The sequence below is a fragment of the Ursus arctos genome, unplaced genomic scaffold (assembly GCF_023065955.2).
Source record: "Ursus arctos isolate Adak ecotype North America unplaced genomic scaffold, UrsArc2.0 scaffold_30, whole genome shotgun sequence".
NCBI lineage: Eukaryota > Metazoa > Chordata > Mammalia > Carnivora > Ursidae > Ursus > Ursus arctos.
The window spans coordinates 6,324,108-6,332,748 of record NW_026622986.1 but is presented as its reverse complement, the minus strand read 5'-3'; the positions used below and the strand labels follow the sequence as shown (position 1 = coordinate 6,332,748).

Sequence of the window (8,641 nt, the reverse complement as noted above, 5' to 3'; positions counted from 1 at the left end):
TTTGCAATACATCAATATGATTTTGATACTGATCGATACCAATTTCCACAATATCTACTATCTACACAGATTACCTAAAAATTAAAGTACCCTCAGTACGTCCAGGTCTGACTCCTATAAAAACATTTACATCTGTCTTGTTGACTCAGAACCCCTCCTTACAGCAGGAAATTCAACATTTTTTTTAACTGAAGTATAGTCGTCACGTGATGTTACCTTAGTTTCAGGTGGACGAGATGGCGATCCGTCAAGTACATGTTATGTCGCGCTCACCAGGAGTGGGTCACCATCTGTCACCACACAACACTATCACAATACCACGGACTATATTCCTTATGCTGTATCTTTCATCCCAATGACTTATTCATTCCTTAACTGGAAGATTTCAACATTTTTTAAAAGATTTTGTTCATTCATTTGAGAGAGAGACAGGGACAGGAAAGCGCAAGCAGGGGGAGAGGCAGAGGGAGAGGGAGAAGCAGACTCCCCGCTGAGCAGGGAGCCCAATGCGGGGCTCATCCCAGGACCCCAGGATCATGACCCTAGACAAAGTCAGACACTCAACTGACTGAGCCACCCAGGTGTCCCAAGAAGATTTCTAAGTTTTGAAACTGCATAGACAAGTTATTAACTTGAATGTGATCTCCTAGAAATCTCATTCATGCATCTCAAAATTATTTTCAAAGATAATTCTACCTTGTATTTTTGGTACCATATCAATTTTCTCTCTTCCTTCTCTTATATTTCCATTTCCCTCTATCCACACTCCCAAGTGATACTAAGCTGGGGAAGGAGAGATGAAATAGAAACTTCTGGTTTCTGCAAAGTTATGGGGATTAATATGCCATTTGGTTAATTTGAGTAATTTGAGAATTAGCCCCAGTGGGCTGTTTCCGGGGTGAAAGTCTTTCCTTGCCCACTGCCATATGCAAAGCAGCATGATTTGGTATAAAAGCTTGCACTCTGAAGTCAGACAAACCCGGACTCTTGTTCTGATTTGTAACACCTTCTCTCTGAGACAGCTTTTTCATCTGTTAAATGGAGGCAGTAATGACCTCCTTCTCAGGGTTCTCATGGACAATAAATTGAATGAGATAATGTGAGTAATGTAAACATTACATGAAATACTCCATGTAATGAAAATGGTAATGCTGATACGTTTTTAAACTCCCTTCCTTTAAAACGTCTTGGAATACCACAAGTGTGAGCACCTTGCTTCTAGCCTCACTGGTTGGGCAGAGGCAACTACCCTGGGCATTTCTCGGCACCCCAAACACTCCAGAGGTCTTTGTTCTGTCCTGTAATCATGTGACTGGGATGGTTGGGTCCTTCTAAGACTGCCTCTTATAGCGCTGATCACTTCAAAGCCATGGGACCCAGTTAACTTGGCAAAAGTTCAGAGAGGAGTCACATGGAAGTTTAAAGGACAGGAGACTAAAAACTAAGTGAAAAACAGATCAAATGGGATTATTGAACCAGGAGGAGTGAAGGCCGGTTACTGATTATAGCTGTCAAGTGCCACTGGGGTATTATGTAAAGTAGAGCCACTGAACCATGTTGGCACTGTGTAAAATGATTACTATGGGTGCACCTGGGGACCCACACTTTGCAGACCAAAATTGCACAGGAGGAGCAGATCTTTCCAGAGATTACACGTGAATATAATCAAGAAGCAAAAATTAGGAGAGACGTGAGAAAAAGAGAATACATTAAGTCAGGGTCTAGTGATAGTCTTTGCTATTTGGAGGTGGCCTCAATTGTGGGGAAAATTTGACTCTAGAGGTATCAGAGTCACTGATTGGTGTTTGCAGTTTAACAGTCACGATTTTCATTGCCATTGAGCAACTAGAGTAGAAATTAGACTGATTGGCACCTTCACTGAGGTGTGATTAGGTTTCCAGGCAAGTGTTGGGGACTGAGTCAGCAGCCACAACTCAGGACAAGCCTGAAAGTTCTTTCTTTTGTCATTGAAGACAGTAACTTGCATAAAAGGCAAAAAAAAATTTTTTTCCACAGAAAGTGGAAGTTTACAATAAATTAAACATCCTGATGTGAAATTATTGGTGTGTGGGAGGGGGGAGGTAGCTCTGTAGGGAAGCAAGTAAAAGTGAGGGCTCCTGCCAGTTAAAGTTGCTCAAGTGAGAGATGAAGCTTCAGGGATAGTCGAATGGCTGGTGATGTTATGTGTCTGTGCACAGAAAACACCCGACCCTGGATGAAAATTAAAAGCTTTGGTGCCACTGGAGTACCCAGACCATCTCAGACACGCAAAACGTGAATGTCAAGTCTGCTGCAGCAATGTCAAGGCTGGTGTCCGGCTCTTCCGTTTCACAGTGGGGAAACACAGTATAAACGCAGCCCTTGCATTTTGGCTAATGAAAACAAAGAATTGTTGAGCAGTGTTAAAAATAAGGCAAACAAGCAAAATAAGTCAGTCAGAGAAAAGACAAATGCCATGTGATTTTACTCCTATGTGGAATTTAAGAAACAAAACACATGAACATAGGGGAAGGGAAGGAAAAATAAGATAAAAACAGAGAGGGAGGCAAACCATAGAGACTCTTAACTATAGGAAACAAACTGAGGGTTGCTGGAGGGGAGGGGGGATGGGCTAAATGGGTGACGGGCATTAAGGAGGGCACTTGTTGGGATGAGTACTGGGTGTTATATGTAAGTGATGAATCACTAACTTCTACTCCTGAAACTAATACTATATGTTAACTAACTTGAATTTAAATGAAATCTTGGAATAAAGAAAGAAAGAAAGAAAAGAAAACAACAACAAAAACCCACAAGGCAACAAGTCCCCAAATGGAGTCACTTATGCTAAACCCCACATCACCAAACCAAGGTTTGACTTAACTACAGCTTGGCTCTCCCAGAAATGGAGTCTTAAACCAGTCAATCAGGAATCCCCAAATCAGCACTAGGTAGGTAGGAAATGTGCCCGAGAGACCCTTGTCATCCCCTAAAGAAAGGTGACCTTGCCATAACCAGTCTGCTTTTTTTGTCTGGTGTAACGTCCCCTTTCCTGCTCCCCTCTGCCTATAAAAGTCCTTCGTTTTGTACGGCTTATTCGAGCTCCTTTCTGCCTGCTAGATTGAAGGCTGCCTGATTCACGAAATGTTGAATAAAGCCACTAAGACCTTTAAATTCACTCCTTTGAATTTTAAGTCATGGAAGTCACTGAGGTCATAAAATAACCACCTCTGGAGATCTTTACAAACAGGCTCTCTTCTTATTTACCACTAACTAGTTAATTCATTCTTCAAGACGGAGGCACACGTTGAATGGTTTCTCAGTCCTCCCTAGACTCTTGGATTTGCAGAACTACGGATGCTCTTTCCCTTGGGCTATTAATGAGAAATATTTCGGCTAGCACCAGGTTGGCAAAGCAGAAAGCAGCTTTTTTCAGATGTTACAAGAAATACTTCATGATTATTTTTGTAAAAGATTACATATATTTGAGACCACAGCGTTATCAACAAGATGACTAATCTGGGACAGGCCTGTAATGTAAATTAGAACCGTTATCTCAAGCATGTGAGAAGTCTTGCAGCTGGTAAATCAGGATGTTATGCAAAAATAGGTGGGAAGGAAATAGCTTTTGTTGCTATTCCATTTTGATTAGATTTTGATGTTACCAGTGTCCGGTTAAATACCTGCACTAATATTTTGAAATTTTGAACTGTCTGTAACTTGGAAAAAATTCCTCTCTCCCCCCATAATCATAACATCATTTGTAAAATAAGATAGTATTACCTCTATTTACAGGACGTTACTATGTGTTTGCTTGGAAAGTACAATCTTTATATCATCTGGTTTTCTTTGCCGTAAGGGACTTCTGATGTTTTCTTTCATAAACTAAGAATATGTACTGATAACTCTTCTTTTTCCCAATTTATGAAACTTGGAAGACTTGAAAGTGAACCATGAGGGGCAGAGAACTTGTCCTTAAAGTAAGGCGGGAGAGGTGGGAAATGAATACGGAGGTGATTCAAAAAGGGGCTGAAAGGGACCGGCAAAACCCAAAGCACAAAAGACCTACAGGATGGCTCAAAAGGGAACAACCGGAAGGTGAAAGGCAATATTTCTACAGGAAAGGATGCAGGAAAAAGTAATGCGCTTTTAAAGAGCTGCTTAGGGGCGCCGGGGTGGCTCCGTCAGTTAAGCATCAGATGCTTGACTTCAGCTCTGGTCATGATCTCAGGTCCCGAGATCAAGACGTGTGCCGGGCTCTGTGCTGGGCGCTGGGCATAGGACCTACTTAAGATTCTCTCTCTCTCTCTCTGCCTCTGCCCTTTCCTGTCCTCCCTGCCCCAGGCTCTCGTAAAGGAAAGAAAGGAAGGAAGGAAGGAAGGAAGGAAGGAAGGAAGGAAGGAAGGAAGGAAAAGAAAGAAAAAGGAAGGAAGAAAAAGGAAAGAAGGAAAGAAAGAGAAAAGAAAGAAAGAAAGAAAGAAAGAAAGAAAGAAAGAAAGAAAGAAAGAAAGAAAGGGAAAACTGCTTAGTCTTGAGGTCTGTGGTTATGACTCCAGAACTATCCCACAGCATTATCATTATAGAGAGGCTGAAAGAGAGGGCTGGGCTAGATTCAGCTTAGAGGCAAGTATCACTCACACACACACACACACACACACACACACTCACACACACACACACACACACACACACACACACACACACAGGGACCTCTATTCATCCTACTCCTGAAGCCAAATGGATGCTATTACCAATGGAGTAATTACACAGCTATGAAATATGTTACTTTAACAGTGTTTTCTCAGTTTAAGCTTCTGAGCCACAATTGAAATCCTGATCATAACGCATTCACTTTTGCACAGCATGTTGCTGTCCGTACGACTTATTTTTGGTGCTGTTCTGGGGTAATGCTCCTACTGAGCAAGCAAAAAGGCAGATTCTAAGTTGTTGCTGATGATTCTTTTCCTACAAGGGGACGCTGGAATTGAGTGAAAGTGTTGAGGGGTTTGTTCTCAGGCCCAGAAGAGGACTGTCTCCTGAATTGTGAAATCAGAAATTACCATTAGGATCTCAGTGTTTCATTTCTTCTTTGCATTTTTAAAAATATGTGAAGGCGTTAAAGAAATTTCATCCAAAAGAATTGATTTATTCTACTTGAAACAAAAAATACATCTTACCAGCCACCCATTGTCATTATGAAGTAAATACTTTTAAAATCTTGGTAGGATTTCTCAGAGTACATAAACTTGCTTAGTAATTAGCCGAATTTCCTGATAACATCGTAATTTCTGTAAAGTAGATTTGAGAAATGAAGAGGTTCTGATATTGTGACTTACTGTAAGTTCCAAATCATTACATCATATTCCTCCTGAAACAATGTAAATATAAATACATTGCTGTTATTTCCGAAAACCACTTTTTAAAAATAGCGAGAGAACGTTGACTGCCTGATGTTTGAGTGCTTGTCATTCAATTAATCATTTACAATGTCAAGCATACTTAGAGCAAAGAGGGCAAAGAGCCTTCATATCCTCATCATCAGCGTTAACAGTTACCAAACGTTTGATGCCTCTGCGCCACCCATCCCTGTTTTTCCCTTTTTGGAAGCAAAACTCAGCCATTGAGATCCCATTTCACATTTATGTTCTTCAGTACAAATTTTTGAAAATATGGCTATTTTCTTACACAGTCATGATGCCATTATTACCCTCAATAAAACTAAACTTTTCCCTCTTTTTTTTTTTTTAAAGATTATTTATTTACTGGTTTATTGGAGAGAAAGAGTGAGAGCAGGAGCAGGGGGAGGAGCAGAGGGAGAGGGACAAGCAGGCTCCCTGCTGAGCAGGGAGCCAGCTGCTGAGCTCAGTCCCAGGACCCTGGGATCATGACCTGAGCTGAAGGCAGATGCTTCACTGACTGAGCCACAGACTGAGCCCAGGCGCCCCTAACTTGTTTCCTTGATATCATCTCCTACCCAAACCATAAGTAAATTTCCCAAGTTGTCTCAAAAAAACACATACTTTAACAGTTGGTTTATTTCAATTAGAGCCCCCAAATACCCTTTATTACTTATGGTTACTATGTTCCGTAAACATTATACAATTTATAGCAGTAAATTCTCTCCATTTTTTTCCCCTCAAGCTACCAGCTTGTTGAAAAAGCTGGGTCAGTTTATGCCTTAGAAATATTTATTTTTTAAGTAATATGGCTTAAAGTCTAAATGGTAATACAATATCACATAAACTACTTGGTACCTTACTAAACGAATAATTGAGAGGAAAACCAAGAAGTAGACTCCTAATTATGGAGAACAAACTGATGGTCACCAGAGGGGAGGTGGGTGGGGGGATGAGTTAAACAGGTAAAGGGGATCAAGGAGTGTACTTGCTATATTATACACCCGAGACTAACATAACGCGGTAAGTTAACAAACTGGAAATTTGTTTGTTAAATAAAAACTTAAAAAAAAAAAATTGATTACTACCTGACATGAAATTAACCCTTAGAGTACTTCTTTCACTCCAATTTGTAAATTTGGCAAATTTATTTCCACTTTCCGCTTATATTAAGATTTTCCCTTTAAGAGAGCTATGCAGATTTAGACCTAAGATAGAAATGATAATTTTATAATAACCCTTAGTTTTCAGAAAATATTCATATTTTGGTGGACTGACAGATTAAACAGTGGGTGAATTAGCGTCTAAGTCACCATTCTTACTTGACTATTATTATTATCCTTAACAATGGCTCTCCCTTCTTTAGCCCAGAGGGCATTTTAGGAACTTGCTAAGTACTTTCCATAGATGATCTCGCTGTGTTTTCAAGGGAGACATTGTCAACTGTAAGGCTAATATTCTGAAGCACTTTCAAGCCACCCACCTGCTGGCTGCTTTACCCCCCCTTTCCTTGCCCCTTACACGTTGTTCCATTAATGGTCCTTTTCCCCTGTTCCACTTGTTTTAGAATCTAAAACTTTTCTTCTTTCCAGCTCTACACCACTACTTTAATATACTCTCTGATAAGGACATTGAGCCCCTTAGACAACGCCAACTCAGCTAGAGGAAAGGGAGCAATTTCACCATGTTTTCATTGTTCAAGACTACGTGTGTGGTGTATTGATTTCTCTCCTCACCGACCTGACAGGTTTTGGCTTTTTATTTCTCTTTCACATCTTTTTTCTCCACCTATTTATTTCTGTTTAAGACTTCATGGAAGTGTTTTCGGTGTCTTATTTGACAGAGATATTATCTTTCAGATGCTCTTCCATATTGTAGGTTTCCATGTCAGAGCTGAAAGGTAAAATAATATTTACATCAGGATTTCTTATCTCATATAAACAATCTGTGGAAAGGGTTTTAAAGATAACAAATTTTATTAGATTAAATAATATTTAACATTTATTACCGAATATAGTTTGATGTAAACTTAAGTTCGATATAAATCTGGATGGAGAGCTCACGTTTACTGTTATAGTTTAGGCATGCCTCAACTGCTGTTTTCATGAGGCTACTTCGTAATTTTGAGGCTATTACTCAGGCCTAGAGTCATCAGACGAATCTTGGAGATGTGCGTCATCTTCCTTTTTTATGGGTTTTATCCCCGCCAGTGGTGCTTTATTCACAGCTGTGTTAGGTTCAGTTAAATATCACGAGCAGGGAGACTCTGTCCTATTTCGTGTTATGGCCACGATTTAAACACTTAGATACTGACTGAGCCTTTGAATGTTGCTGGGAGGTTGCTGACAGCTGTCACTGTGACTCAGCCTTACTCCCTGAGGGTCCTAGTGTTGTACATTATACGAATTGTCCTGCTGCGAGCATTACAGGGCAGCGCCATCTCCTCCCCAGCCGTTGTGGGACCTCTATTCCTCCCACTCCTAAACTCAAACAGATGATACCACCCATGGAGTAATTGCACAGTTATTAAACATATTACTTCAGCAGTGTTTTCTCGATTTAATTTAACTGGGCATTACAGGGAGAGCTATCTCACTTCTGAGCCACAACTGAAATCCTGATGATAATGCACTCGCTTTTGGACAGCACATCAGTGTCCATCCTGCTTATCTTTAGTGATGTTCTAGGGTTATGCTTATCCTGAGCATTACTGAACAGCAGGCTGAGGGTTCAGAATGGACAGGCCTTTGGCATGACCCAAGGGCTTAGCCCAGGCTAGTCACTTACCCCTCCTAAAACATCACTAGAAAAACCAGATTTGTGGGATGTATCTCCCAAGGAGAGATTCAGCTACCCAAAGAGATAAGGAGAAAAATTAACCCATGTGGGATTCAGCTATGAATACTTGAGGTGTCTACTTTTTTCTTTGCAAAGTAGGCTCTATGCCCAGTGTGGGGCTCAAACTCACAACCCTGAGATTGAGAGTCTCATGCTCTACCAACTGAGCCAGCCAGGCCCCCTCAAAGTATTTACTTTTAATATCTCTCTTCTGTCTCTCCATCCCTGTTTCTGCCATAGACCAGGAATACGAGCTCCTAGGGGGCTCCTAATTCTTCACTGCTCGTGATATGCTAGGCACACATGTGCTAAGCACTTTATCTACATTATTTCACTTCGTTTTTTGGTAACAACCACGTGAAATAAGTGTTAGGGTCTCCGTTTCATAGATTTTAAAACAAAAGCTTATTAAAGTAGCATGACTCAGA

At 40.6% G+C, this 8,641-nt stretch overlaps 1 non-coding gene across 1 annotated transcript; it reads right to left on the bottom strand.

Moving 5' to 3' along the window:
- Positions 1 to 8,318: 8,318 nt before the first annotated feature.
- Positions 8,319 to 8,391, bottom strand: TRNAE-CUC (transfer RNA glutamic acid (anticodon CUC)). The gene has a single exon. It is a non-coding gene; the product is annotated as a tRNA-Glu (tRNA).
- Between the last annotated feature and the right edge of the window lie 250 nt (positions 8,392 to 8,641).